This window comes from Anser anser, assembly GCF_964211835.1.
Source record: "Anser anser genome assembly, chromosome: 5".
NCBI classification, from domain to species: Eukaryota; Metazoa; Chordata; class Aves; order Anseriformes; family Anatidae; genus Anser; species Anser anser.
The window spans coordinates 65,074,814-65,102,728 of NC_139725.1; the positions used below are offsets into that span (position 1 = coordinate 65,074,814).

General features: G+C 46.2%; 1 long non-coding RNA gene across 1 annotated transcript; it reads left to right on the top strand.

Annotated features, from left to right (window-relative positions):
* Positions 1-27,312, top strand: LOC310899834. Its single transcript, XR_014584704.1, has 3 exons — positions 1-554; positions 25,293-25,448; positions 26,621-27,312. It is a non-coding gene; the product is annotated as an uncharacterized lncRNA (long non-coding RNA).
* The last annotated feature ends 603 nt before the right edge of the window (positions 27,313-27,915 follow it).

A 27,915-nucleotide genomic window follows, 5' to 3' on the forward strand; every position in this document is an offset into this window, starting at 1 on the left:
CCTTCCTGAGCAAAGTGAGGGCATTTGAGCATGCAAATCATGAAGAGGAAGAGATATGAGCTACAAACCTGGGCCCAAGGACTGGAGCAGTGTGTGCAACATCCTCTGAGGAGCTCAGAGTCTGCAGATTGGGGCATGCTGCAGAGCTTTGGTAAGGTGACAATGAAGACTGCTTGGGAACAGGCATGGAAACAGACTCAGGCAGAAGAAATAATGCAGCAGTGCCCTATATTCCACTATGTTGCAAATGAAGCTCCAGACAGCCTCCAGGCACTTGATGCTCACACCGATACTGAGGAAGAACCACGAGGACTCTAACCTCTCTGGGCTGAAGCATCTCATGGGACTTCACTGACCAGAGGTGTGCACTGGGTGTGTTAGTGGCTGTACTATAGACCCCCAACAGCTTCAGGCTCCTGTTGATCATCCATCATTTGACTATACAGAGATCTAAAATACTTCAGCAGGGTTATACTCCAGAATTTCCCACCCTGAGTGAGAACTATTTCCACACCTGGTTGACATGCAGATGTCTGTACTACAGACAGCTACAGGTGGGTACAACGAATTTTATCTTTATTATCAAACCATAAGTACCTTCCAATGCACAGGTGGTTTCTGATTTCTTTGGTGTGAATGCTGGTGATACATAGACCACTACGGTAGGTACTACACAGTTTGGTAAAACAGGAAAAGTACAGTTTGTCTTCTTTTCCACTGGTATACTACCTGCATATAGTCTTAGTTGCAGACTGGCTAGCAGTTATTTTGGGGAAGTTTGTGTTTCTAACCTCTGAAATAATTTGTATTTAAAAAAACTCCATCATGCATTTTGCTGTGTGTGATTTTCTTTTTCAATAATGACAATATTCCCCAGTAGCTCAAAACTGCTAATTTGCTACTAGAAATGAGATTCAGGAAAAGATATATCTAATTTTGAAGAGTACTTCCAAAGCCCTGCTACACCACTCTGAAAGTACAAAGGGTTTTAAAGTTCAGAGGCATTGCAGGACCCAGAGGAATTAATGACCTGAGGGTAAGCACAAGTAAAGCCCTCTGTGTTGTTAATGCTGTGGGTTTGAGGTTTCTTTTTGCTTAGGAACTTTAAAAGACATCTTCAGAGCCGCCACCAATAACCTGTTGGCCTTCTGCTCCCTCTGACAACGTTCACAGTATTAATCAAGCCATTTCAATTCTCACCGTGTGTGAGGTGGCTCAGCTCTCACTGCTCTGGGTCTGCGGGTCCTTCAAAACCCAGGTGTGAAAAATGGTTTCCAAAAATAAGCAAAAACTGGCTCCAATCATCACTCCAAAATGTGTCTCTGCAAAATTACACTAGGGAGAAGCAGGACACCTTTTCCCAGACAGACTGTGGTAAAAAGAGCCCTACAGCTGCAGAGTAACTGCAAAAGAACAATGGCAACTTATTTTCCCCAAACAAGAGTAGCCCTTGGGAATTTAAATTCAAGCCATTTCCTTTTCTTTAGGGGTGTGTATATGTGTGTTTCTGGGCAGTGAATTTGAGGTCAGTTCCAGAAAGATGATTAGAAACTCCATTCAACTCTGGATGGGTCAGCAGATAACCCTGCCTAGTCCAATGCAATCGGTGCTGGAGGCAGCAGGCAGACACTGATCACAGCCTCCCACGTCCCTGCTTGGGTTTGATTTAGTGATACTGGCCAAGTCTGCTGCCAGTTGTATGTCTTCATTGCGATTTTGGGACTAGAGCCCTTAAGTCAATTGCACATTAACATCTGATGCTGAAATTCTGAACTGTATTACATCTGCCTAAAGGAGCTACCTGTGGATGAAGTGGCTGGTTTCACTTCTTTATGTCTCTTGTGCCCTGGCCAATAAACTGGTTTATAAAACACTTATAGCACAAATGATGAGCCAGAAAACCAGCTCATGTTTGCATTTTTACATCCCAGCCTACAAGCACCAAGCAGATTCTCACGTTCAGAAATGAAGGACCACCAGGATGGTCAGCTCTGATCAACGGGTGGCAGAGGGGTGGCCACAGTGACCACTGCGGTGGCTCCGCTGCGCCTGGGGCAGAGCACAGCTCCAGGGAGAACTGGGCGCAGTTCAGAAGCTCTGAAGATTTGGTTACATCCCTTCTTGATCTGTTCCTAAAAACTCATGAAAAACAAGCAAGCAAGCAAGCAAACAAACAAAAATAGTACTTTTCCTACCAGAGCAGCTCTGTTGGCTTTTATTTAGTCATTGGATTCAGGGTCCTGAATTAAAGAGTTGATCAGGAAGAAGGATGTTTTTGCCCTTTCTTGAATCATTTATACACTGCTCAAGCTATCTCCAAACTTTCTTTTCTTCTGAGCAAGTGAATGCATTTAGTGTCTGTCTGTAAAGAGCCCTCTGATAGCAGCCCTGTGCAGACATTTCCATTTATCAAACTCCTTTCAGGGAGCAGATGCCCAAACTGGACCCGCGGTTACAGTACTGGACTCAGTAGTGCTGTGTACAGGGTGGGTATTGTTCCCCGCATTCCTGCTCCCTACTCCTGCACATGAAGACCGTGCTGCCCCCCCTTCTTTCTCCTCTGCTTGCACAGTGCTACTTGGTTTCATACCAACGTAGTTTGCTATGGCCAGTGAAGGGAGTACTTGGAGTGAGGAAGGAGAGACTGTCACCTGCAGCTATAGATTTCCCTGTAGCTATCTGCTATTTCCAGGAAATCCAGATCACTTTCTTATAGTGGTCTTTTCTCATCTCTGTCTCACATTGAGAAGGCAGATGTAGTTCACTGGAACGGCAAGGTTTCCTCCATCCAACAGGATCTTCTTCACAGGAAAAAAAGAAGACAATGCAGTTATCTAGAAGCTTGAATCTTAAAAAATGTTCATTAAGATTTGCAGAACTAATAGAAATATGTTTTAGTGGTCACTTTTTTTTTTTTTTTTCATTTTCAATGGTTATTCCTGCATCTCTTACAGGCTGCACAGATTTCAGGGAAAGCACAGAGCTGGCTTCCACATCATTCAAAATATTCATTATTTTTGCCCTTTTCAGCATCGCCTCATAAAAATAAATTATGGGAATTAAAATTGGGAAGGTGATGGTTTAATTTCTCAAAATTGAAATAATCACTCAGGCTTATGGAAATTGGGATGTCCAAAAGGAAATAGGGAATATAAAATGCAAATGTCAGGTGGTCAGAGGGAGGCTGTGGTGCCAGTGGGTTTGGCATAGCCCTGGGAGGTTTCACATCTCAGCACAGTGCCCACCGAGCCTAAACCCAGCTCTGTCTGTGGCTGTCACACCCCCATAATGACAGGCTGCTAAACTGTGCACCCAACAAAAAGCCCAGGCAAAAAAAAATAAAAAATAAAAAAAAAATCTCACCTCCAGAAGGATCCCCATAGGGTCCCTTTGGGATATCATGTGCCTGTTGCACTGTGGGGGCAGATCCTCAGAGGGTGCAAATCCAGGTGGATCCACTTGTGCAGTGGGGTCAGCCCAGCTCAAAGTGTTTGCATCCGTGGCCATTCGCAAAGGACTTTCACTTTCTTATCTTATTTTGCCTGTCCATGAATCGAGTTGACTTGATTATTTATGAAACAAAAGCCATCGGTAATGGATGAGATTTATGCACCGCACATTTTGCTGCATGATAATAATAATGGCTTAAAAAATTAAAATTGACTTATCTTGTGAAGGACGTTGTGTTGTCACTGGGATACCTTTCCTTGCAAAATTCCCACTTGGATGCTGAATGTGAAATCTCATATTAGATGGAAACATATGAGATGCTCAGGGCAGCCTCTTTGTCAATCCTGTCAGGAGCAGAGGGCTGAACTCTGGGTTCTCGGAGCTCAGGGCACCTTGAAATGTGCAGCTCCTTTTTTTTTTTTCCTTTTTTTTTTTTTTCCCACCCAATCCATTTAATATTCAAAATTAAGTTTGTCCAAAATAAGCAAAGAAATATTATTTTGAGGTATATCTGAGGGAAAAAGGAAAGCAAGAAAGTAGGTAGGAAGGAAGGAAGGAAGGAAGGAAGGAAGGAAGGAAGGAAGGAAGGAAGGAGGAAGGAAGGAAGGAAGGAAGGAAGGAAGGAAGGAAGGAAGGAAGGGAGGAAGGAAGGAAGTGGAAGGAAGGAAAAAAGCTGGTTACAAGAATGTAAAATATTGCATCATTAAGAGACGAGCACAGTGTATCTCCCCTGCTTTCTTTTAGGTCCCAATTCATCAGACAATTTCTCTTGAGTAAACACGTGCCAAACTTTATGCATGTGCTTATGTGCCTGGCTGAATACAGATGGACTTAATCATGTGTTTGTACGCTTTGCTCAGTGGGTTTCTTAATTAGAGAAGTTGTTTAAAAAAAAAGTCCTATGGTGATGGCATTTCCATTCTTTCTTTAGAAAGCAATGTCTTCAAAACCAGTGATATGAAATTGCATCTCAGCATGTTACAAAATATTAATTAAAGCCACACTCATGCAAACAATCCCTCTTTACCAATGAGCCCAAGGGGAAAGAAATCCAGGCACCAGCAAACTACTTGTTTGTCTGAGCACAAATTCTTTTGTAAAACATCTAAAAACCAATGGAGTGATCACAAAACAAATGCCACGACAAATTAACTGGTCTATTGACTTTTTCCTATGGCATTTATTACTGCTAGTTCTGTGAAGTATTCCCAACTTTCCTAGTTCCAACAACAGGAGAAAACAAACAAACAAACAAATAAAAAAAATCAACCCTTCAACTATCTTGCCTCCATTCACTGGGGGAAAAAAAATATGATCAAGTTGCTGTCCTACATCCACTAGGGCTCAGAAAATACCAAGAGAAACAATCTGATTCTGCAACCTCCTTACACTGTTTTTTTTTTCTACAGTTTTCAAAGCTTGAAGCAAACAACAAGTTTTGGACTTTCTGATGTTACAGACTCAAAAACTGCCAATGTGGTGGCTGTAAAGCCAGCACATTCAAAGGGCCTTGAGGGCCTGGGTGATTATTTCAGGTTTGCAAATGATTAAGGATACCAGTCACCCAAGTGCCTGATGCCAAGAAAAGGCATGAATTTCATATCATACATAAGCACATGATGTGTTTATTGCAGATTATTATTCTTTTTTAACCAAGTTTATATTTAAGTGCTTCACAGCTTGTTTTCTTTTGATTAACAGTGCTTTGCATGCACATGGGCATGTACACAGACATATTTTGGAAGCATCCACACTCCAGTTATGGATGTACTAAAAGTAATGGCTTTATTGATTCAAGCCTATGCTTAAATTAAGGGTATTTCTTTAAAATTACTCTCCAGATTAAACATAAAGACCATCATCTTTCTTTGCCCTTGTTGCCACTGACAACCCTTCAGCTCCTTCTCCAAAGAGAAGAGAAAAACTAGGTACCACTGAGGGACCACTGAGGCTCAAAATCAGACCACTTTGCCAGATAGATGGCAAGCAGCAGGACATTTGCTACAAAACAGTGAATGAAAATTACTAAAATCTGAATATAGGGGGAAAAAATCACAGCATTTTATTAAACATATATTTTTAGAACAGAAGGAGCTTAGATTTGATTCAGTAACTGAAAAAATCCTTCTGGCTTTGCTGAGCCTGTACAGATACCTAGGCAGGGCCCCTGTAATACCAGGCAGGAGGTAAAGAAAGAAAGATAGCATCCATTTTAATCCCCCATTGAGCTTTTTTTCTGATTAAATTTCTAAGAGAAGAAATGTCTGCTAACTCATTCTGTGTTGGCTGTATTGAGCTATGGTCTCCAAAATGTCTCAGTTTCTTGATAGTTGGTACCCGTGGCTCCTGTTCACTGCATGATGTGAACACTGGGACACCATACAATTGGCAGCAAATGGGAATACATAGTAAATTACCTGGAAACACATTCCTTCTTTTTAGAGATTTTTCATATACAATTGGGTTTCTTGAGTGATGTGTGGAATTCATTGGTGTGAGGCTCAGCATGCAAGAAGAGCACGTACAAATAGACAAAAGGCATACAAGAATAACATCTGTATTTATCCTTGGTAGGAAAGTCAAAACATTTACAGTTTTATCCAAAGGAATGTTTTGGAGGGATTATCAAAACATTTCACTATTATTGGCACATTCTAGCTTTATCAAAATGAGGGAGTTGAAATGATACCTTTCAACTCCTTCCTTCAGAAAATGGTGTCAAAATTGACATCTTCCCACAAAACATTTTGGTATTTACTGAACAACACAGTTTAGCTACAGAAGCTCTCAGGGGAAAAGAGTTTGTCCAGCTTTTCCTGAAGTGCTTTCCCTGAAGTCTTGCCCTCTCTGTGCCCATCCACTGGGGTATTCCCGTCAAACCCACCGCAAAGCTGAAGGGTCTGGAAGCAGACGAACATAGGCTTATGTACCACCAAGCATTGTCTAGGTGTACTCCAGGTCCTTCTACTTCCAAAACAGTACAGCGGCACGAAAGCAGTGGGTTGAGTGGATTAATGTTGTAGTTGTCTTTTTGTCCAGGCTAACCAACATGGTAATTACGCGGTGATACCCACCTCTTGGTACCCACCCTCTGTGGCACCAGAAAGAGCTGTGAGAGCATGGGTTGATGTCTCTGGCCTTGAGCCCTCAGCATGCCCAGGCTCCATCCCACCAGGTTTCAGGGCTGGAGGTGATGAAGGGAACAACCCAAATAATGCTTGTTTCCCAGAAAGGCATGGCCATCAGGATGGCTGTTTTATACCTGGTGACTGATTTAGTGCCCCTTATCACCTGGTTTTGATCACACCTCGATGGTTTCTTGGAGTAAATGGATGGACTTCTGTTGTTGCTGTTTCTTTTTTTCCAGAGGAGGCCCAGAGGAGGCCCCAGCTAAACAGGCCGAGGGGCCATGGCAAAGCGCAGGGGCCCCGTGTCGCAGAAGTCCTAGGACTGCCCATGGGCACGTGAAGGTGTTGGCAGCACCCCAGAGGTGCACTCGCAACCCGGACAGCCCTGAGGAGCCCCAACTGCTGCCATTCTCACTGCAGAAACTCACGGGTTTCTCCCCAAAGGATGCTCTTCAGCAATGCTTTGAGGAGCAAAGCGAATTTCCTCCTCAAGGGGGAACTGTTAAGCTGTCTCAGAGAGCAATCCCCAAGCCAAGATCTGTTACGCTCATCTCTGTCCGGGAGTCCGCTGGGAACATGTTTCTTCACCAAAACATACTGCTAAGAGATGCTGGAAGTTTAAAAATCAGTCTGCAGCACATCGTGCTCCAGGAATGTAAATGTGAGGGAAGTTCACTGCTTTTCTCTGGGCTTCCTCCACCACTGCAGCTTGTGAAGGATCCTCTCCTCCTGGACATGTGCAGCACCCAAATAACTCTTGAGCCACAGCAACGTGAGAGGAAAAGATGGAAATAAAGAGGAGTGGGGTTTTGAAACCCAACCTGTTTGTCACATTCTTATTCCTACCCTTTATTTTTGCTGATTTCCTCAGCTTCTGGTGGCAGCAAGGTGTTATTATTTCCATTTTACATGAATGACACCAAAGAGGACAGGGGAAAGTATTTATAGCAGAAAATAATAAGGCTTCTCCTTTGTTCCCCAAAATAGCAAAGGTCTAACACAAACCAGTCAAAAAGCCTGTACAATTTCTCTGATGCCAGACAGAGAAACCCATCATCTGATGAATTTCTATGCATGCCTGACCTGAATTCCATGTAAAAGTGCTGGGTGTGCTTTCTTTTGAAGCTGTTCCCTGTAAAACAAGGAAAGAAACAAGTTCATTCATCAGTTTGCCTTCTTTTTTAGGGTATGAATTAAAAAGATGCTTCCAGACATTGAGAATGTTCCTCCTACATGAGTGAGTAACAACTGCACATCCCTCAGGACTGGGGAAAAAAAAGAAAATCCCTCTTTTTTGTGTCACTCTCAGGCCATCAGCATTATCAGGCATATGCAGCTCTTTAAAACTTCTGCAGAACTGGGGCAGAAGTTAAGAATATTTTATTACTGTTTTTTTGGCCAGCTGTTTTCCGGCCTCTGTCTGACCCCGAGTTCATAAGAAGATTATCTCTGGAGCCTAGGATGGGTTAGGGAGGAATAGCCTATTGATATTATGTGCAATTTTATATCCCTGACATGATGTTGATACTAAAGCTATCCTAAAAGCTTTGTTTTAAAATAGGCTGTGTGTGCCCTGAAGTCAAAGGTGATATTATTGGTGAGAAGTGCAAGGAAACTTTTACCATCATTGTTTTGGGGGGAAGGAGTGGGGAGGAAATTGGTTTTTATGGTGGTGAGGAGTTCAGGATTGCAAAACCTTCTCTGCTCTTCAGTAAGACAACCAGTGGAAACACGAAGGCCTTCCTAAAGGGTGCAGAGCACCAGAGCAGGCAGCAGCTTGGTCTCCCCATGACAAGAGCAAGTCAAGTCCAAGTTTTCAGTTTGAACCAGGTCGAGCAGAAACTTGAAAATGTGTTTCCCATATATTGGTGGATGCGTCAGCTGCCAGACTAACGCCTGCTCTCGCTTCACACCTGGAACTTGTCAAAACTCATCTGTTCCTGGAAAAGGCTCTGGTTTTGGCAGATACTATCCACTGAAAAAGATGCTTTTGAAAACTCCCATTGAGCCCTATTTATAATCCAAACCTGCTCACATGAGGGTTGAGCTCTGCTGATAATGCATGGATTCAAATGAAAAAACACCGGGTTAACATTTAGGGCTGTGTCTCTTTCCCTTGCACAAAGCACTTCTTCTCCAGTTCTCCAGCTCACTTTTGTCGGGTTCAAAGAGGATAAGAGCCTTGTCACTTAGAAAAGGCCAGAAAAATCCAGGCTTCTTTTTAGTTTGAGTGTTAATAACCATATATTTTCCTTTTTAGCAATTATAACACTACTGATGTCAACTAGAGCACATCCACTGACTAAAAGCTGTCTCATTATTTGCTGTTTTCAATGAAATGAGTAAGGATGTGCCAAAATGCTCAGCAGCAGCCCGACTCACACAGCAGCGTGTGTTGCAGTAAGTTAGTTCCCAGGACCCCAGAAGACAAGGCTTGTGTCAAGAATTACAGGAGCTGAATTTTCTGTCTTTGGAAGAGCAAGGAAAGGACATGACCAGTGCATTGTTACCAGCATTAAGCACCCAGAAAATGAGCTGGTGTCAGAGACCCCAGAATGGGTGCCCTGGGGAGACCCAGGTCTACCCCACACTTGAGGGTCTGCCTTTGTCAAGGAGCAGAGTAACGTGGTAGGGAGCGACAAGAAGTGTGTTTGGCCCATCAGAGGTGGTCCATGTCCACCCAAAACTGTGCTCCCGAGGTGGTGGAGATGGAAAGGAGCATGGGAGAGGAGGAGGAGGGAGATGATAGTTCTGAATGTTCTTCAAGTCTCAATATTGCAATTTGATCTCATTATTTCATCAATAAAACTCATGTTAGAGTCAGAACTCAACTTGAACCAAGAACTCAGGGACTCCACACTGTGAACAATCAAACCCAAATACAAATATATTTTCTCTATAAATTTTTAACAAGAAACGTCACTTATATGCTTGCACTACTAACACCGACATCCCTGGGGGGAGGTTTCTTTCTGTGACTTCAGGTTAACCTGTGCCTGAGCCAAAGACAGACATTTGCAGTGACAGTCTGCCTGGCATCTCAAGGGTTGTTTCATTTTCCTTTTTTCTTTTTATTTTTTCCTCCTAGAAAAATGCCCTGCAGAGATCAGCATGCAGTTTTATAGCCAGGTATAAGCAGTCTATCAGGGAAAATCACCAGGTTCAGAATTAGAAAGTTTTCTGTGACTACCTATTTCCACAGAGCTATGAAATGACATGTTGAAATTGGGTTTCCATCGAAAAGAAACCAAAACCGCCAGGCCAAAGTCACTCTTTCATTAAAAAAAAAAAGGAAAAAAAGAAGTGCAATGAAGTCCAAGAGTGAACTTCCTCTATTTGTTTCTAGAGTAATACCAAATCCCTTTCTCACAACAAACCCAGTCCCCCGTTTGAAATTACAGGCTACTTGCTGGTGCTGGCTTCAGGACAGCACCGTCAGGACTTGGTGTTTCTGCTTGGCACTGTATAGGGTCACATTTTTATGTGATTATATGGCTCATTGAATGAGATTGAGGAGCAGTTTGCTCAGAAAGACTCACCTGGCCCAGAAGTTGCTGGACGGGCTTTAAGATCCCACTTTAAGTTCTTCATGCCAAATGCACAAACATACTGTGAAGAAAAGCTCATTTTATGGAGGTACTTGGAGCTCATGCTGTTGGGAGGTTAACTATGTGAACACAGCAGTGAAGGAATTTGGGCAGCTGACATTTGGTCATTTTTCCCAACCCTGCCTTGGTATATGCCCCTGATCTGGGGACACCCACTTTCTTTTGTGTCATTTAATTAAATGTACAATTTGTAAAAAGCATATTTAGGCAGACAGTATTTGCAGAACCCAAGGTATTTTGCAAAGCAAGGTTCTGATCACAGCCACCAACGCCTACCTGTTTTCAGGAGAAAGATACTCCAATGCCTTGGGAGATATTGTCATCTTTTTTCAAGCTCAGGTCACAAGAATTATTACGAAAGTCTTTCGCCACTGGGGGAATTGAGGTGTGGAGAGACTCAGTGACACCAGTGGCTGCAGAATCAAGAGAAATGGTGGAGTTACATCTCGCATCCAGCCTTTACACTGTGCAGCTTGGAAAGTCTTGATTCATTCTTTTATCGACCACAAACCACAGGATTCCCTTTAAGTTGTGGACAAAGCCAGAAAGTCTGAGCAATAAATGATACCGAAGTGACCTGGCATGAACGTACCAGCAGGTACCCTGTGGGGACTTCTGCCGCGCCTCCTGCTGTGTTTGTCTTGGTGTAGACATATACATTGCAACCTGCTCTTCAAAGTTTATTTGTCCGAATGCCTTGTAGATGCCTCGGGTCACAACAGTGAGTCCTTCAGAAAAAATGTAGGCAGGAAGGAGAGAGGAAGAAACATCAATTTAGCTTTCAGCTGAAACTCTACCCAGTTCCACTTTAACCGCGAGCCCTTCAGCAGCACCTGATGCCATTACATATGCATCTGCCTCAGCATTTTTTCAGTAGCTTTTTAAAGACACGGATATTACTTTGAAATCAGGCAGTCACAGGCAAGAGGCGTCCTGAGCATGGAAGACAAGAATCAGATTTGCTGCTTGTCTTATGCACCTATTTGAGAGCTGAGGGTTTTGGAAAGGGAGGGCAGGCTGGGCTGCAAGGTACAGATGTAGCCAACAGACAAAAAGCTGGCATTAAACACAGCAGAGGTGCAGGGAATATCCTCATTGCTTGCACACTGGAGGAGGTTTGTTGCTGCCCCATAGTTCTGCATTCACACGTTCCTCCCCTCCCTGACCCTGCAGCCCTGCCACGACGGTGGCAGGTCCCCCCCCCGCCCCGAGGGGCAAGATCTCCCCAGCCCACCTCAGAGGCTCTCAAACACAAGTGACAGTGAGCCTGATAGACCAGAGATTAGTGCACGTGGGAGGTGAAAACCCTCATGAAGAGCACGCTTGATATATTAAGCACTATCCACTCCCTGTTTTGAATAACAATTTGATTATTCTTAACTGTGTTGTGAAGGGAAGAATGCTTCTAATCCTGTTTAACCCTCTTTGACTTTTGAATTAGTTTCCTGAGCTTTTAGGATAATGAAAAGGCATTAGTGTCATCTGGCATCATTTCTTTCCTTCTCTTGCCACCTTGCAGCCCCCAAGCCTGGAGACCTGCGATGCTGCCGAGCATCCCCCATGGTGCTGGAGGCCCCAGGAACGGTGCTGGGTGCTGCTTATGTGGGGTGAAGAGGCAATGCCCCCCACAACCATCGTGCACTCCCAGCTGTTGTGACTCTTTGTGGCTTACAATTAGATGCAATTAAATCAACAAAGCTAAACAAACAAACAAACAAAAGACACTGGAGTTTGGAAGATCTCCACCCCCCAAAGCTAATCTTCCTGGGATTTGGCATTCACAGTTCTTTCATCTTTGTGAGCAGCTCTCATTTCTCTATTTTCATAAAATCAGAGAATCAGAGAATGGTTTGGGTTGGCAGGGACCTTACAGCCCATCTAATTCCAGCCCTTTGCCATGGGCAGGGCCCCCTGCCCCCAGCCCCCTGCCCCCAGCCCCATCCAGCCTGGCCTTGGGCACCCCCAGGGATGGGGCAGCCACAGCTCCTCGGGGCAGCCTGCGCCAGGGCCTTGCCGCCCTCTGAGGGAAGAATTTCCTCCTTATATCTCATCTAAGCCTACCCTCTTTTAGTTTATAACCGTTCCCCCTTGTCCTGTCATTATCTGCCCAAGTAAAAAGTCATTCTTCATTTTTTTAAGCACATTTTAAATACTGAAAAGCTGCAGTGAGACCACCCCAGAGCCTTTTCTTCTGCAGGCCGAACACCCCCAGCTCTCTCAGCCTTTCTTCATAGGAGAGGTGCTCCAGCCCCTTGATCATCTTCATGGCCCTCCTCCGGACCCGCTCTAACAGCCCCACATCCTCCTTGTGCTGGGGGCCCAGACCTGGATGCGGGGCTCCAGGTGGGGCCTCACCAGGGCAGAGCAGAGGGGCACAATCCCCTCCCTCCCCTGCCGCCCACCCCTCTGGTGGTGCAGCCAGAGGTCTGTGCAGGTCTTGACAGCAGTCAGAGCTTCCCAAAGTGCATGAGTGTCGCAGCTACACCAGGAGCGCTCTGCCAAAACGATCAAACTGAGCTTTTGGTGATTTCTTTTCAGTTTATAGGAAAGATAAGCGGCTCGTCACTGGGATCTGCCGCTATATCATTTCCTTATCCCAAGTCTCCCTGCTTGTGGTCTGTCCAGTATTGTTGTGCTTTCCATCTTCCCCAGGGAAAATTAAAAAACAGTAGAAATTGAACGGGATGTTTGAGCTTTCTTCTAGCTGCCGTGCCTGGGTAAATAATTTACTTTGTCAGCAGGAGACACCATTGTGCCCACAATCAATAAGGCTGACATAGGCAAGCATCCCTTCTTATTAAATGCTCTTCATCTGTTGAATTTGAGTCACAACCCTATTTTACAAACACACATCATATGCATGGATACATTAACAGTCAATACCTTTCCCCCGTTGTTTGTTAGGTAGATTGGGAGACACCGGGGAGTTTTAAATTTTATTCCCAGGCAGGGAGGGATTTTAATGTCGTTACTCACACTGAGAACTTCTCTGCTCTACAAATAGGCCATTGATTTTAATGGGGCAACTTGTAGTGCGAGGTGTTATTTAGTGTGATTAAGAGTATTATAATTTGATGACTTCTGTTCGTTACCATAATGGGATATGCAGATAGCGACAGGATAACTGGTCGTTGGTTTCCCACTGAAATGAAGAAAGAATGTGTGTGATATGGCAAGTGTCATCTGTTCTCCAGCTCTGGGAGGTGAGATTCACAGGAGAAGACAGTGAGGATGGCATTTGCTTCTTCTACGTAGCTGTACCTGCTTGTGGATCAACATTTGCGATTTCCAGAGTTTTGGAAAATCCTGAACTTTTCCATATTGTTTATTCTCTCTCCTGTAGGAAGTTTCAAACAAAATGGGCCAAGCTCGGTGGTTCCCAGCTGAGCCATAGTGCCCGGAGCTTGGGAGGCCTTTGGGCACAATAAATGTCACTCAGCTTTAAATGACCAAAATGAGCAGGTCCCCAGGGGACCCTCGGGAGGGACCTCCTTGAGCCATGCAGTTTTTGCTGCAATTGCAATTTTTAGCCCACAAGCAGGATTAGTGTTGTGGCAGCAGGTGGCCTCTTTCACTAGGAGAAGCTTTTCTCCTAATGGGGAGAATGGGCAAATCTATTATTTTACATAAATCTAAGAGATTTACACAGTAGCTCAACAGGTTCAATTCATTTGTCTGTGTCTTAACTTTTCAAAATATGGGAATTAAGGGCAATGTCTTTGGATAACATCATCTGTATTTTGTTTGTTTTGTTTTGTTTTTCCCCAAAACAAATTATATTTTGAAATGTTTCCCTTCTCCCCCGCCTTTCTATTGCCTTCGCACTGAGGTTTCTGATTCTGGGGAGAGCAACCACAGAATATTTTTAGAGGAAGAGCTAAGACGAGTCATTTACTCCAGCCATTCAAATGATGGGGAAAAAAATGGAACTTTCAGGGACTAATTACATAGAGATTTTTAAATCGTGGCTTCCAAATAACGTATAATAACTCATGCGGCTGCAAATAGGACAAAAAAATCTGCTAGATAAAGAACAAAATAGAAGGACTGGGAATATTTAGGATAGTTTAATAATGAATTAAGGAATTATTATTGTTCTTCCTGGGGATTTTATTTTGAAGCAAGGAACATTAAATGCCCCTGTTTCTTGCCTCATTTAACGCTACTGGGGTCCTCACTTGTTTTCTGGATGCATTCCCAGCAGTACAACCTATCATGGTAATTGTATTCTCACATTTATATTACTTTTCCCGCCCCCCTCCTCCCAGGACAAAATAAATGGCTCCTGTTGAGAAATCAAATGCTCTCACTGCAGAGCTCTGGTTGCAGCACAGCCCTGTATGTGTATATTATACATACATCTGTTTATTGTCCATCATTAAAGCAAGGCTGGGCCAGCCAGGCACATGCACCCAGCTTCTCTGGGCAGCAGAAGGAAGGTTTTGCAGCAGCTGCTGGGCTGGGCGTTACAAACGCCTGGTTTCACGGTAGCATCCCATGTGTCTGCTGTGGTGTTGCACCAGTAGGAGAGTGTTTTGGCACCCGCAGGACCTGCTCCTTGCGTGCTGGCATGTATCCCCCACCCAGCGATGGACATCATCTGAAGGACTGGGAGAAAATGGGGCCTTTGCTATGCAGTCACTAATAAGCAGTAAAATCTGTTGGTGTCCTTCATGCCTCCCCAGGTTTACTATCATATATAGAAGGTGTTACTAATTTTACTGCGAGCTTGTGTTCCTTCAAACACTTCTTGATGGGCTTGACTTGAATTTCAAATCCATAATGAAGTCTGGATCTGAGCTAATTAAACGTGAGCCGTGGTTTTGTTACCAAGCTGCTCTCAGATTGTCCTTGCATGAACCGTGGTGAAGGCCCAGATTCAACGTGGTGCTCGAGCACGTGCCCTGGCACACGCAGACATGCCCATGGAGGCTCCAACTCTGCAGGGCACAAGGTCTGGGCATTGAAAGCACTGGGTAGTTGTGCAACAGCATTTTTGATGAGCCAACATTATTGGTCTGATCCTCCAGAACTGAAGCCCTGGTCTGGTGGGATTTTCAAGGTTTCTTCCTTGGATGAGGGGCAGCCAGAACAAAACAGCTCCTTGAAGGTCTGCTTGCATGCTGGCTGCTACTTGCACGCAAGGAGCAGTATTTGTGCCACTCAGCAGGGAGGTAGGATGATGTCCTTTCCCATCACCAAGTACATGGACGCTGTGCAGGTTGTACGGAGGCAGCAGTTTGCTCAAGGACCCACAGCTTTGAACTCCTACTTGACAATTCCTTGTTTGCTTCCCTTCTCTCGGGCTGGAGGGGACCATTTCTGTCAGTGGTTCACAGCTGGGGCTGTTGCACAGGTCTTGCAGCGAACCCAGCCCAAGCATGCAACTGCATTGCAATGCCATTATAAACAAATACAGTGCTTAGAGAAAGTTGTTGCAGGCATTAGCAGAGTAAAGTGAGAAGTGCTGTTCTCTTACTTGCGCTTCTCATTTCTGAAGCTTCAGTCTGATTTGATTTATTTTGGCTACCTTGTGTCTCTGCTATGTTTAGAAAAACAGACTCCTTTTTAAAGCACTGTTTTAAAAAGATGTTTCAATCTTTTTTTGTTTAGATTGAATTGATATCACAGCTTGTTTGTTCCCAATGTAGGCAAACAAACAAATGCATTCTTTTGTTGCTAAATATTAAGAGTACCAAGTACAAAACAGATGATTAATGACTTGGATGCTTCCATCTGGCAAACCAAATTACTGAGAATATTGGACAGCACAAACTTCATAATAAATTGATTATTCCATCCTTGCTTAAACGTAGGGTAGAACACAAAACCGGATGACTGGTGAATGGACCATTCGTGCATGGCCTCAGACCCGAAACTTTTCTTCATTATTTTATTGTCCTGCTTGTAAACCTCTGAATATTTTATCAGTGCTAAACAAAGGGGGTGGGAACGGTCATTGCATAGCTGGGCTCCGATGCAGGCAGGCGCTGCAACAGACTGGATGAGCCTCTCGCATGTACAAAGCCAGTAATGGATTTCCTCTTTATTTCAGCGAGACTGGTATTTGATTTTCACGCTTTGTCTCCAAGCACATAACCGGACCTGATGTCACATACCAGCCACCATTGTTTGTAGATAGTTCCCTCTTCTATCAGCTAACAAGACTTACAGAATCGCAGCATGACACGTGGCGGGGGCTGGAGGCACCTCTGGGTGCCTCTGGTCCAATGCCAGCCCCAGCAGGGGGAGGTTTCCACCAGGACCCCAGGTACCTTTCTGCAGAGCTGCCTTCCAGCTGGGTGGCCCCCAGCATGTCCCGGTACCTGGGGCTGGTCCTCCCCAGGGCCAGGACTCTGCACTTCTCCTTGTTGAACTGCATGAGATTCTTGCTATGCCCACCTTGCTAGCCCATTCAGGTCTCTCTGGATGTCTTTGTCCCTCTGGTGAGCCAGCCACTCCCCCTGGTTTTGTGCTGTTTTTTGCTGTGGGTACTCTCCACCCCATTGTCCACACCACTGCTGATGTTAAACAAGGCCTGGTCCAGACCTTGGGTCCACTCCTTGTTGGGGGTGGGGGACAGCTGCTTTACAAACTGGTTTGGTGAAATGCTGATGAAACACCACCAGCATATTTTGCAAATAATATTCACATCCAGCTTTACTTTTTCAGTTTGGAACGGAGTTGAAACCTTTCTGAAGGAGTCAAAGCAAACTGTGCCAGCCTCTGTGTGCACATGTTCAACCCTATGTATACTCAGTTTTGTACGAGCTTTGACTGTTTTCTAAACGCTGAAAACTGAGATGACACCTACTGAGGGAATCCCAGGTTTCACCCCACACTTCCAATCTGCAAAACCTCCAGAAAGCTTTCTTATTTTTTTTTTAGCATTGCAAAATAAAATGAGTCAAAAAGAAATTCCAGAATGACTGTCTTTAATTCACTGCTCAGCATTCTGCCCATGCAGATGGATGCTTCTTCTTGATCAAGAAAAATAAAACAAAACTTCTTATTGTTGCTTGCGTTCTGTTCACCAGCTGCAGAAGGGCTGGAGAAGGATGGACACCTGTACCCCCCACCTGACAGTGGGATTGCAGGAGTGGGGCAGCACCGGGCACACAGATGTGCAAACCTAGGTGCAGTGGTGCAAAACAGCCACTCCTGTGCCACTGCAGGGTCCCGTGGTGTCCGTTATGATCACAGTTATATGATCAATTTGGAATAATATGATCAATTTAGAAAGAAAGAAATATATATATATTTTTTAAGTACTATTTCTCCTTCCCTCCCACTGAAAACAAAATTTTTATGGCTTTCTTTGGTCAGGCCTAAGGCAGGTTTTGCTATTTGAAAGTGAACTGCCATCAGCCTCTAGCAAAGACAAGTTGCGATCTCTGGTTTCTTCTAATCGGCCATGACTTCTGCCTCCATAAATATCTATTTCTCCAAACCAAGTAAGAAAGTCAGTAGGATTCATTTGATTTACTGTCCATTTTTGTACTACAGAAAGTCAAGGAGAATTTGTAATCAGGCAGACGATGTTACAGGGGCTCAAATCGCACAGATGAGCAAGGCTGGTAGAACTTCATCCCAAGCCTCACCTTGGGTTGCCCTACGTGGGTACCTTTTTAATCCTTAGTGGGGTGAAACTCCTGTCCCTGTGGGAATGTAAGTGACATTTCATGCTTATTGTGTGTGTGTGTAGGAGGCTCTTCAGGGTCTTTCCAAAATTTTTCTCTAGCTAGAGTGAGGTTTGACTGCACTGTTAGATAAACTTTCATCAGCCCCCCAGTGCTGAGGAGCAGAGCCAGGCCACGTCTCTTGGAGAGCATTTAGGAACCAGACAAGAGCAAGTGGGGGATGCAGTCATTGGAAAAAGAGCATGCTTTTGATTGTGGCTTGTTAAATCCATCACTCCAAAACAATTAATGAATGTGGAATTTCAGCAGGGAGGGTGAGGCTGTAGGCTTACTCCATGTACTTTTCCACAGTTAGGGTTAACTTGTCCTTGTGGGTGCCAGGATGGCACCCAGACATGTCAGGTCTTGTGCACACATATCCCACCGAGCACAGGCTTGGGCTTTCTTCTCCATGTGCAGTCTGCAAACAAGCGGTGTACTCTGATTTCCACCAGCCTTGGATCAGGCTCAGCACAACCCCAGAAAAACCTGTGAGCAGAAGGCGATACCTCCCATGGGCACCAGGAGGGTGCAGAGGAGGGGAGCTGCTCCCAGAGTGCTGGGAACAGCAGCGGAGAGCCATCTGCAAGGGTGAGAGGTCGGGTTGTGCCAAGAAAAGGTGTTTTCTGTCCTCTTTTTGCAGATTCAGAAGAGTTCCTGCTCGTAACAGCCAGTTCCCAAGAAAAGAGGGTGAGGTGGTGTGCCAGCTGCCGCCACGCAGTGCTGTCAGGCACAGCAGACAACCGCTGACCCCGGCTGCATCTGAGCCTGACAGTACTGCCCCTTCAGGCTCACGTCCATGCGTTGTGCTGGATTATTTCAAAGCACCGCTGTCGTCCTCTCTTCCCCATCCAGATGGCAGATGGATAGGACAACAGAGAGAGCTCATATCTCCTCCATCTGCTGTAGCCCAATGTCTGTTCCTTACTGCATAGACCTTGACAAAGCAAGGAGCAAACCTGGACAGAGGTGAAGGGCACAACCCATTCCCCAAACATGAGGCCATTTGGAAATTGTTCGCAAGTAGTTAAAAAGAAGCATAACCCACTTTTGTGCCCTTGTCCCTGACTCCCGTGAGCCCAGGGAGTGCTGCTGAGCTGCCCAAGCAGGAGCTCAGGGCTCTGGGTGTGCACAGCTCCGGACACCCGAACACATGCTGACTCCATCTGGCAGCTCAGATCTCCTCACATCGCGCTCTCCTGCTTTGCCTTCTGGTGTTATCCTGGTCACAGCAAGCCCAGGAAGCTGCCACGGGGAAGGAGGGCTGGGGGCACCTCCCGGTCAGGCAGCTTTCAGCACGCAGGAGCCTGTAGCAGAGCTGCCCCCGGTCAGCCTGAACACCACCGGTCTCCGCTGTTGCCCGCCCCGTGCTCGCAGCCTTGGCTGTGCAAATCAGGGCAAACCTTTACGGCTGGGGAGGCTGGCCAGGCTGTCGCACAGACGGGTCATTCAGCTCAGCCTTACCAAAACAATTCGGGATCGCCATTTCAGGGCAAACGGTCTTCCAGCTGAACAAAATGATGCATGGAACAGCTTCTTAGGCAGGCGTGGCCACCTGCTTTAAGACCAAAATGAAATCTTTAAAGAAGAGAAGCACTACAGAATGTCTCAAAAATGTGTTAACGTCTTCAGACTCTTCTGCAAGGTCAGCTGAATACGAAACCAAACCAGGAACTATCAAAAATCCATGCAATGTGCTCTGAGGTCAGTGACTGCTGCCAGGTAGTGCTTCGGCGTGGCAGGTCCTGCTCACCTGCTCCGCTCCTTCCCTGGCTTGTACTTTGCACTCTCCTTGCCCACCGACAGCTGCGGGAGTGCAACCATCACTGCGGCCCCTCTGACTCTCCCCGTTCTGCTCTGGCTGCTCCCAGTGCCACGTTTGTTCCCCTGCTTGTTTCATCCGTGGTTTTACCCCAGTTATTAGGGCACACCGTGCTCCCCGCAGCTGGTTCTCTTGGCCCGCTCTTCTCAGCGACCGGGGGCTTGAGAAACGCCACCTTTGGGGACCTGCAGCAGGCGAGGCACAGCAAAGGGACCTGAACCAGGCCATTTCACTCTGTCAGCCAGAATCTTACCAAGATGGACAAAACCACTAACCGCATTTTGCAGCGGCTCTTCTTCATGACTGTAGTCAGTAGGATGAGAATTACATCGATCCTAAAATAAACCCAGATTATTGCATATATTTGGTTTGTTTGATGAGTGAATCATCAAGCCCTTGATAATCCCAGCAGCACAGTTAGATTCATGCAGTGTTGCAAACAAAATGGGAAGTTCAGCATTTATTTGGATAAATGCCCACTATATTTTTTCCTTTTCTCCTCCTTCAAAGTCTTCTCCAGCAACCTCTTAAAAATCAATCCTTTTTTTTTTTTTTTTCTTCATACACTATTCAACCCATTTACTAGCATAAGGCTGCTAGTGCTGAGTTTAAAAACCTGCTGGGGGTGGCAGAGGTGCTGAGGTCTCTGCCAGGGAAACTGGGACAGGCACAGCTGCGTGGGGCTGACCCTGACCCCTCCTTCCTGATGCAGGAAGGCTCAGCCATGGCTTCCTTCTCGCTGCTAAATAAAAGGTAGCTGGGTCCCCTGCAGCAGGGAAACTCGGAGAGGAAAAACCCCACTGGGCTCATTTGTGGTTGCAACCAGGCTGTAGATGCAGAGGGCTCTGGATGCTTCGTTCCCCCTCGTTGCACGCTGGGCTGGCGCCTTGCACAAGCAGCCTCTGCCCGAAATAGGAACACAGATGATTGCTGTGAGATTCTTTGACGGGAAGAAGAGTTAAGATAATTATCTTTTTTTTTTCACAGCCTTTCAACAGTTCCACTGTAATCACGGGAATTGCTTAACTGCACACCAACTCGCTTTGCCAAGGCGTCGCCGCTATCTGACACCCCTGAAAGCTGTCACAGCAGCGCTCAGGGGAGCAGGCACAACATTTCGAGCTGGTGGCTCCGTGACGTGGGGACGCTCAGTCACCACAACGCCTGAGCTGGGGGACAGAGCCAGGGGCTGGCCGTGCCCACATCCCCTGCAAGGGTCCCCTCGCAGTCCCTGGGGCAGCACCGTGAGTCTGCTGGGACAGGAGGGTGGGCAGAAAACGTCCCCCCTATATTGCCATCATCCCATGGGGCAGGAGCCAGAAGTCCCTTCTGTCATCCACCACTGAAATGGCACCAGGGAAGCCTGGGAGGGCTTCCTTCCCGAGGCTTCCTTCCCTAGGACAGCAAGGGAGTAAGTAGCTTCGGAAAGGTACAGGTCTGAAGTACCCACTGGACCGAAGGCTTTTATCTCTACCTAGATGCAAAAGTGTTTCTCAGCAGCTTCTGCAGTAGTTGCAATAGGTTCTGCAATAGTTCCTGCACTAGTCAGAGTACTCGGTGGTTTCTGCAACAATTCTTGCAGTAATTCCAATACTTTCTGCAGTAGTTTTGGCAGTAATCCCAATAGTTTCTGCAGTGGTTTCTGCAGCAGTGACAGCAGCACAGCAAGGCAGGGAAGCAGCTGGGATAAGCAGCTCCTGCATGCTCGGGTCCCACCTGGAATAGTGCAGGCAGGTTTGCCGTGGGGTCTCCCTGCTCAGCCAAATCCCTTTATATGATACCGCTGCAGCTCCTCAGCCCCATAACACCCCCCTGAGCAGCAGCTTTTCCTCTGCCCTCCTCCCTCAGAGCTCCAGCAGATCCCGGTGCCCTGGTGCAGCTTTACAGCGGCTCCTGCCTCACCCATGGGTGCTCCCCTGGAAGTGAGGGGACGGGCTGGAGGTGAGGGGCAGGTAAGAGGTGAGAGGTGAGAGGTGAGAGGTGAAGGTGAGAGGTGAGAGGTCTTCTCCTGCCCCTGCTGGGCCCTGCAGGGACACTGCGCCCACGTCTCACCGCTCATGGTGCGGGGCCAGAGCATCCTACGGCTGGTGGCTCCGCCACGACACAGGGCTGGCCTGCCTGCACGTGACCCCTGCAAGGGAGAAGCTATTTCCACCTTTTTATTTTGTTGCCTAAGCAATCGCCCATTTGGAAGCGAAAATTTCAATCTGTGCTTTTTCGTAATGGGATCGAATTTGCCGTTTGATGGCAGCTGTAGATCAATACATACTTTCCCTGAAAGCAGCAAGACACTGCTTGCGGAAGGTAACGAGATTAGTTAAGAAGTTAAATACCATTACATCTGGAATTGTGGCAAATCGCTTGTGCCATGGTCTTTTGATTAGCCTTATTACTCAAATTGCCGCAGATCCATAGCCGGGTTCCCTTTGCATCGCCCATGACCGCCAGTCTTCCTCCACCGACAGCAGGACTGGTGCGCCTGTCGTCCCTGCCATGCGGGTACTGCTGGCCCTGCTCCTCGTGCCCCAGGGAGCGCCTCCCACGGCTTTGCTCACGATGGGCTCAGGCTGCCTTGCCTGTGACGAGTTTTTCGGCCAGCGACAGGGAATACTCCGAAGGTGTCCTCACCGACACTAAGGCCAGGTTCTGTCTGAACTGAGCTTGTTCTTTCAAACGTCCCTCCTAACGACAACAAATGCTGCAGATCAAAAGAGCGAAGGACCGCCAAGCTGGCCCGTTGCTCCCAAATCCAGCACAAGCAATTCCATCAGCTTCCCTGGGCTCTGGACCGCTTCCAGGGTCTGGGTGTTTCCAGGTGCAGAAGTTATGTTGGAAGGCCTGCCGGGTGGTTTAGGAGCCCCCTACCCTACAGTTCAGCAGCAGGCAGCGAGGTACCGGCACCTCACTGGGCTTGGCGGTGCCTTCGGTACTGTCTGCACTCCCTTTGGAAAACACAGGTATGGACTTTTTAATACAGTTATGGACTTTTTTTAACGCAGTAGCTGGCAACATCATCCTGGCCCTTCCTTGCTGTCGATCCCTTGCTGTTTTCCCTGCCGTTCCCAGTAGCATTTTGGTTTTCTGTTTGCAACCCACAAAGCTGCGTGCTGCCCTGCAGGCAGGGCGTTCAGCCTCTCCCCAGCAGCCCGTTCCTGCCCAGCTGAGCTCCCCCGTGGCCGTGACCTGGGGATTTGTGCCCCCACGGGAAGGCAAAGCCACCTCTGGCTCCCGGCCCTCTCCGTTATAAACCACTGGAGGAGCGCACGGCGAGCTGGCAGGGCGGGGAGGCAGCGTGATGAACAACCGAGCAGCAGCGAGATCACACCGTTAGTGATCTCAGGCTCTTCTGACACGGGATGCTGACATCCCCATAAATACTGCTCGGGGTGGTTCCCAGGGCTCTGGGCTGCTCTGAGCTGCTGTTCGTCTGGCATTCTTCTGCCTCCCTCCTCACACAAGGGCGACACTTGTGAGTGTGTTTAGGCTGAAGCTGCTGCGTGCACGTGGGTTTGCTGCAGGCAGAGAGCCCTTGGGTTCTGCCCAGACTTTTGGAGGTGAATAAGTGGAAGCTCTGAAAGAAGTCGAAGTAAAAATAAATATATTCTGAAGTGCTTGTTTTGTCCCACGGCTGTGACACGCAGCTGGTACAAGGGATGCATCCTAACACAGATTACTGTCTCACAGAGGAGCAAAACCAAAAGGAAGTGGTTTTGGGACTGATGTTGCCAGCTTATTCTGGAGACCAGGACAGACTTCTGCTTCCTGGGATATGTTGGAGATCCCATTTCAGGCTGATTTCCTGGGGTCTCTGCTTCACCACTTCAGTTAGCAGCTTCAGGAGACTGCACAAAACCAGAAGCCTGGCCCAGGAGACAGTTTTCATTTCATTCTGTTCTGAGAAATGAAGTCTTGATTTTTTTTCCCCCCAAAGTGAATCTTCAAGGCTGTGCCACTCGGGTGTTACTATGATTCACTGCGAAGCTGTTCCTGTTGCACCGATAGCACTGAAACACAGTGTTTCCCTGCAGCTGAGCCAAGCGTGTGCTTTCTGGTGGAAAAGCCTGGCAGCTGATGCCTTCCCACGGCAGCTGATCCCAACCCATGGCAGCTGATCCCATCCCATGGCAGCTGATCCCATCCCACGTCCAGCTCAGTTTCTGAGGGCTCAGAGGAGCGGGGTCAGTGCTCAGTGAGCACCGTGGGACCACCTCCGGTGCCGTTACCTCCGCCAGGGCAAGGAGAGCCCTGCGTGGCTCGTCACAAACCTTCCACAACTTATGGACACAAAACCCATGCTAAAGCTCATGGCATCTTAAATTATTGAAAATAACCTGAAAAAAAAAGGAAAAAAAAAAAAAAAAAGGAAACATTGGACAAATCCCCAGTCCCTCTTTAAACCCATTTTTTGGGCATCCGTGTAAAACCCTGCTTTTCCCACACCCCATCAGTGACATTTCTGACTTCAGAGGGGGCTGGAGATGTTTGGTGACCTTAATATCCCACTGTTTAATGAGATGCCCAATTATGCTGAGCCATAGCCAGCTTTGATGTCACTTATTGCAGACACCCAAGGGAGTTAAGTGACCAACTCGTTAGGAGCTGAATATATAGATCCTTAGAGTTGGGTTTTATTTTTTTTTCTTTTTTTCTTACTAGAAACACAAAGTCTTTGCACTGTTCCGATGAAGCACAGAGGATTAAAAAGGGCCGAGCAGGAGGGCTGAGCACAGTGCAGCGCTTCACACAGAGCAGGAGAGGCAAAGCAGGGGCTCTTTCACAGGCGAGGGCACAAGAGAAGTGTGAAAATTTTGGTCTCTGCAATTTGCATCTCCCCAGATGGAGCCAGATGCCATTTTGAGTTTCAAAGACAAGCCAACAGGATCAGAATTGGCGTTGCTAGATCTCAGCTGGTTCAGAAATATACCCTCAAACTTGAAAACAAGCTCGCGTCACAGGAGCTCACAGCGTGCAACGGGAGCTTCGCCTGGCCATGGCAAACGTCACGTCGGGAGGGAGCTCAGGAAGCTTTGCGGTTTTGGGGATACAGAAGTGGACACTGGGCACTGTGTGGGTACAGCCCCTACTGCCTGGTGCTACTTCACATAAATCAGCAAACAGAGTGCACCATGCCTGAGGGCCAATATATGTTATCTGGCATGGAGCCTCTGTGCCCGCCACGACTGGGACATTTAGGGCGCGGTGTGCTGAGCAGGTGGAGGTAAATCAAAGCTGCCACTTGGTGCTTGCACCAAAACAACTCCAGAGACGCCGACGGGAGAATATGAACAGAACCATTTAAAGGAAGGCCGCCAGTGGGATTGTTTTGGTGGGTTGCTTTTGGGTGCAAGGTGCCAGATCTGGCTATGCAATTTGTGTCTCTCTTGTTGCTTAGTTATTCAGGTTTTCATTTCACATGTGGATTTCTCCTTTTTCTTTTTTTTAATATATGTATTTATATATATATTTTTTCCATTCTGTTGCAAAGTTGAAACTGTCTAAGGTTGCTTTTTTGTTTTGTTCCTTTCTTCCTTTTTCTTTTTTTTTTTCTCTTTTTCTTTCTTTGGGAGTGAATTAACAGTGTTTTTCTGTAATATTGGGCTTACAGAAAGCTACTTCAAATGCAGCAGGAGCTAAGGAGGCAAAATGACGCTCCAGGACACTCCTGGTGAACAGTGACCATCCTGATGCCAGGTTTGCTGCTGAGTCTCTGAGAACAAATGCTGACAGAGGCGTGTGGCAGGAAGACCACCAAGAAATGATGGTACGACTTCAGACTCACAACCAAAGCTAAAAACTGCAAACTGTGAGCACTAACCAATGTCTGCCGTGCGGGAGTACATCACTGTGTACACAGGGCTGTGCTTTCCTGGGTGCGTTGCGAACGCCACCAATTTCATGTGTGATTGGGTTTTGGAAATGTGCTGAACAGAATCCATTTTCAGAGCTCATTTATTCATGATGAGGTTCATGCTACAAAATACCAATAATCTCTTTTGAATTATAAAGCCTAAATCTCGCCATACATGTGTTACTGCAGGTAGAACAGACTCCAGCGAGAGCATCTCACCAAGCTTTTTCCCTCCCAGCCCCAATTGTTTTCCTCCCTTCTTACCCAATAAATCATCTGTTGTGATCTTAAACCACTTCCTGGGCTTAGAGTTATAATCTTTTATTGACTGAAGCACTACTAGTGGTTCTTAGGATAGTAATAAATACATGCCTTCCAGATTGGCCCTAATTTATTGCAGAAAGTGTAAACCTCAAGTCATCAACTAAATCTCAGTTCTGTGTGCAGATATATATATATGTACAAATATATATATAAATGCTCAAAAGTAGTGACTTGGGCAGGCTAAGGTTGTAGGGATGACTTCTGCTCAGTTATAAGTAAAAATATAATTTTTAAACATAAAATATAATAAAATTCAGCTACTGCTATCTGATTATAGTTCAAAGTCCGTGTTCATTCAGGCTGTTTTCATCCCCACCAGCGGCACTATGCTGCCAGTGCCCACAGCTGACTCCATGGATGGAGGTACTCAGAGCCATGCAATCCTGCAGTTTTATTGATGATATAGCTTAAATAATCTAAATGTTTAAGTACTAAATGTTTACATCAAAATATATAATCATTTTAAAGTAATCTAAAAAAAATCATTATACCTATTCTATTTATACTAATCAGACTTATTTAAAAATCATTCAAAAATCCTCCCAACTGCAGAAAGTAAGAGGCCCATTCTGACACATACGTGCAATGTTTCCTGTCCTCTTAGTCACATTTTTAAGCAAAAGCAGTGGCAGGAAAATTTATCGTATATATTTCCAAAAAATTTAATTAGGAGCTTCAGGAAAGTTTCGGAAGTTATTGACAATGATATCTGTGTTACACGTGTGGCACTGCTATTTCAGGCTTTTTCATTCCTTTCCCAGCATCGGTTCCAACCGTCCGTTCCCAAGTCATCTCCAGCTGCAAAGACCAAACCGAAAAGTTCCCAAAGCCACCGTGTGTGCACGCGTGCATGCAGAGCCTCAGAGCTGTCAACCCAGGACCTCCACAGTCTGCAAAGAGACAAACTGCAGAGAGCTCCAAGCAATGTCAAGCCTCCCCAAGCAGCAGTGTAGGGACAGCTTTATCAGACCATTGGAGAAGGGAGAAAGAAACCCACCGGGATATATTTATGGAGTAAATGCGCCACAGGAGGCTGTTCCTTGGCTTTTTTTTTGTGTGTGTGTGTGTGTTCATCCCTTCCACGCCGTCTCTTACAGACATGGCACAGCCCCACCTGCGAAGTGCTCCCAACACGGATGATGTTGCTCCTGGAGAAGGACTCCAGCCGCTGCTGTTGGGATTGAGTGACATGGTATTATTTCCCTGTCTTCTGGAAAATAAGATCTCTCTCTGGACAGAAACACAGATCTGAATTCTGCATTCCCAGGGCTTTTCAGAAGGCATCAGACAATGTTAAACCTCAGGGCTATTTAAGCAAATACCAGAGAAATAATTACTAGCAATTCCCTGACAGCTTGCAGCAAGCATCCCATGAAGTCATGCAGTAAAACAAACATCTGATGCACAGAATACATGACAAAAAGCACTGTATTTATGATGTTCCTTTTTTTCTTTATTTGTCTTAGTCATATTTGAATGCAATGAATAAATGGATTTAAATAAGATTTCCAGCATCAGACATGTCTGTTTAAGCTTATTTACTTATTTGTTGTAGCACAAACTTGCTGTACAGGTGATGTTGCCATCTCCTCCCAGGGACAGGGAAAAAAAAGTCTCAGCCCGTTCTTACCAGTCTGAGCAGCAGTAACATTAACTCTGCAATAAACATTGTCCCATGCAGGCTTTTAAATGTCATTCACCCAGCACGCTAATCATCGTGCATGCCAGGGCTGTCTGAGTAACTGAGTAAACTCAGTAATTTAGGCAATACTGCCTGCATCCACCTGTGTGGCAATATTTTCTTACAAATGCCACTAATGACTTGTTAAGAGTTTTTAGTTATATGTATGAGAAATGCTGGCAACCGCACCCAGGCTTTATTGCAGAGCCCAAGAATACAATGGTGCTGTCAGGCAAAGCCTGGCAGAAAGCAGCACGGCCCTCCTCTGAAGCCCACGGTCATGTTTGTGTTATCCTGCTTTCCAGGAGAACCCACAACGGGTCCTGCAGACAAACTTCAGACCATGACGCTTGCGTCCACGAGCATCTGAAGCCT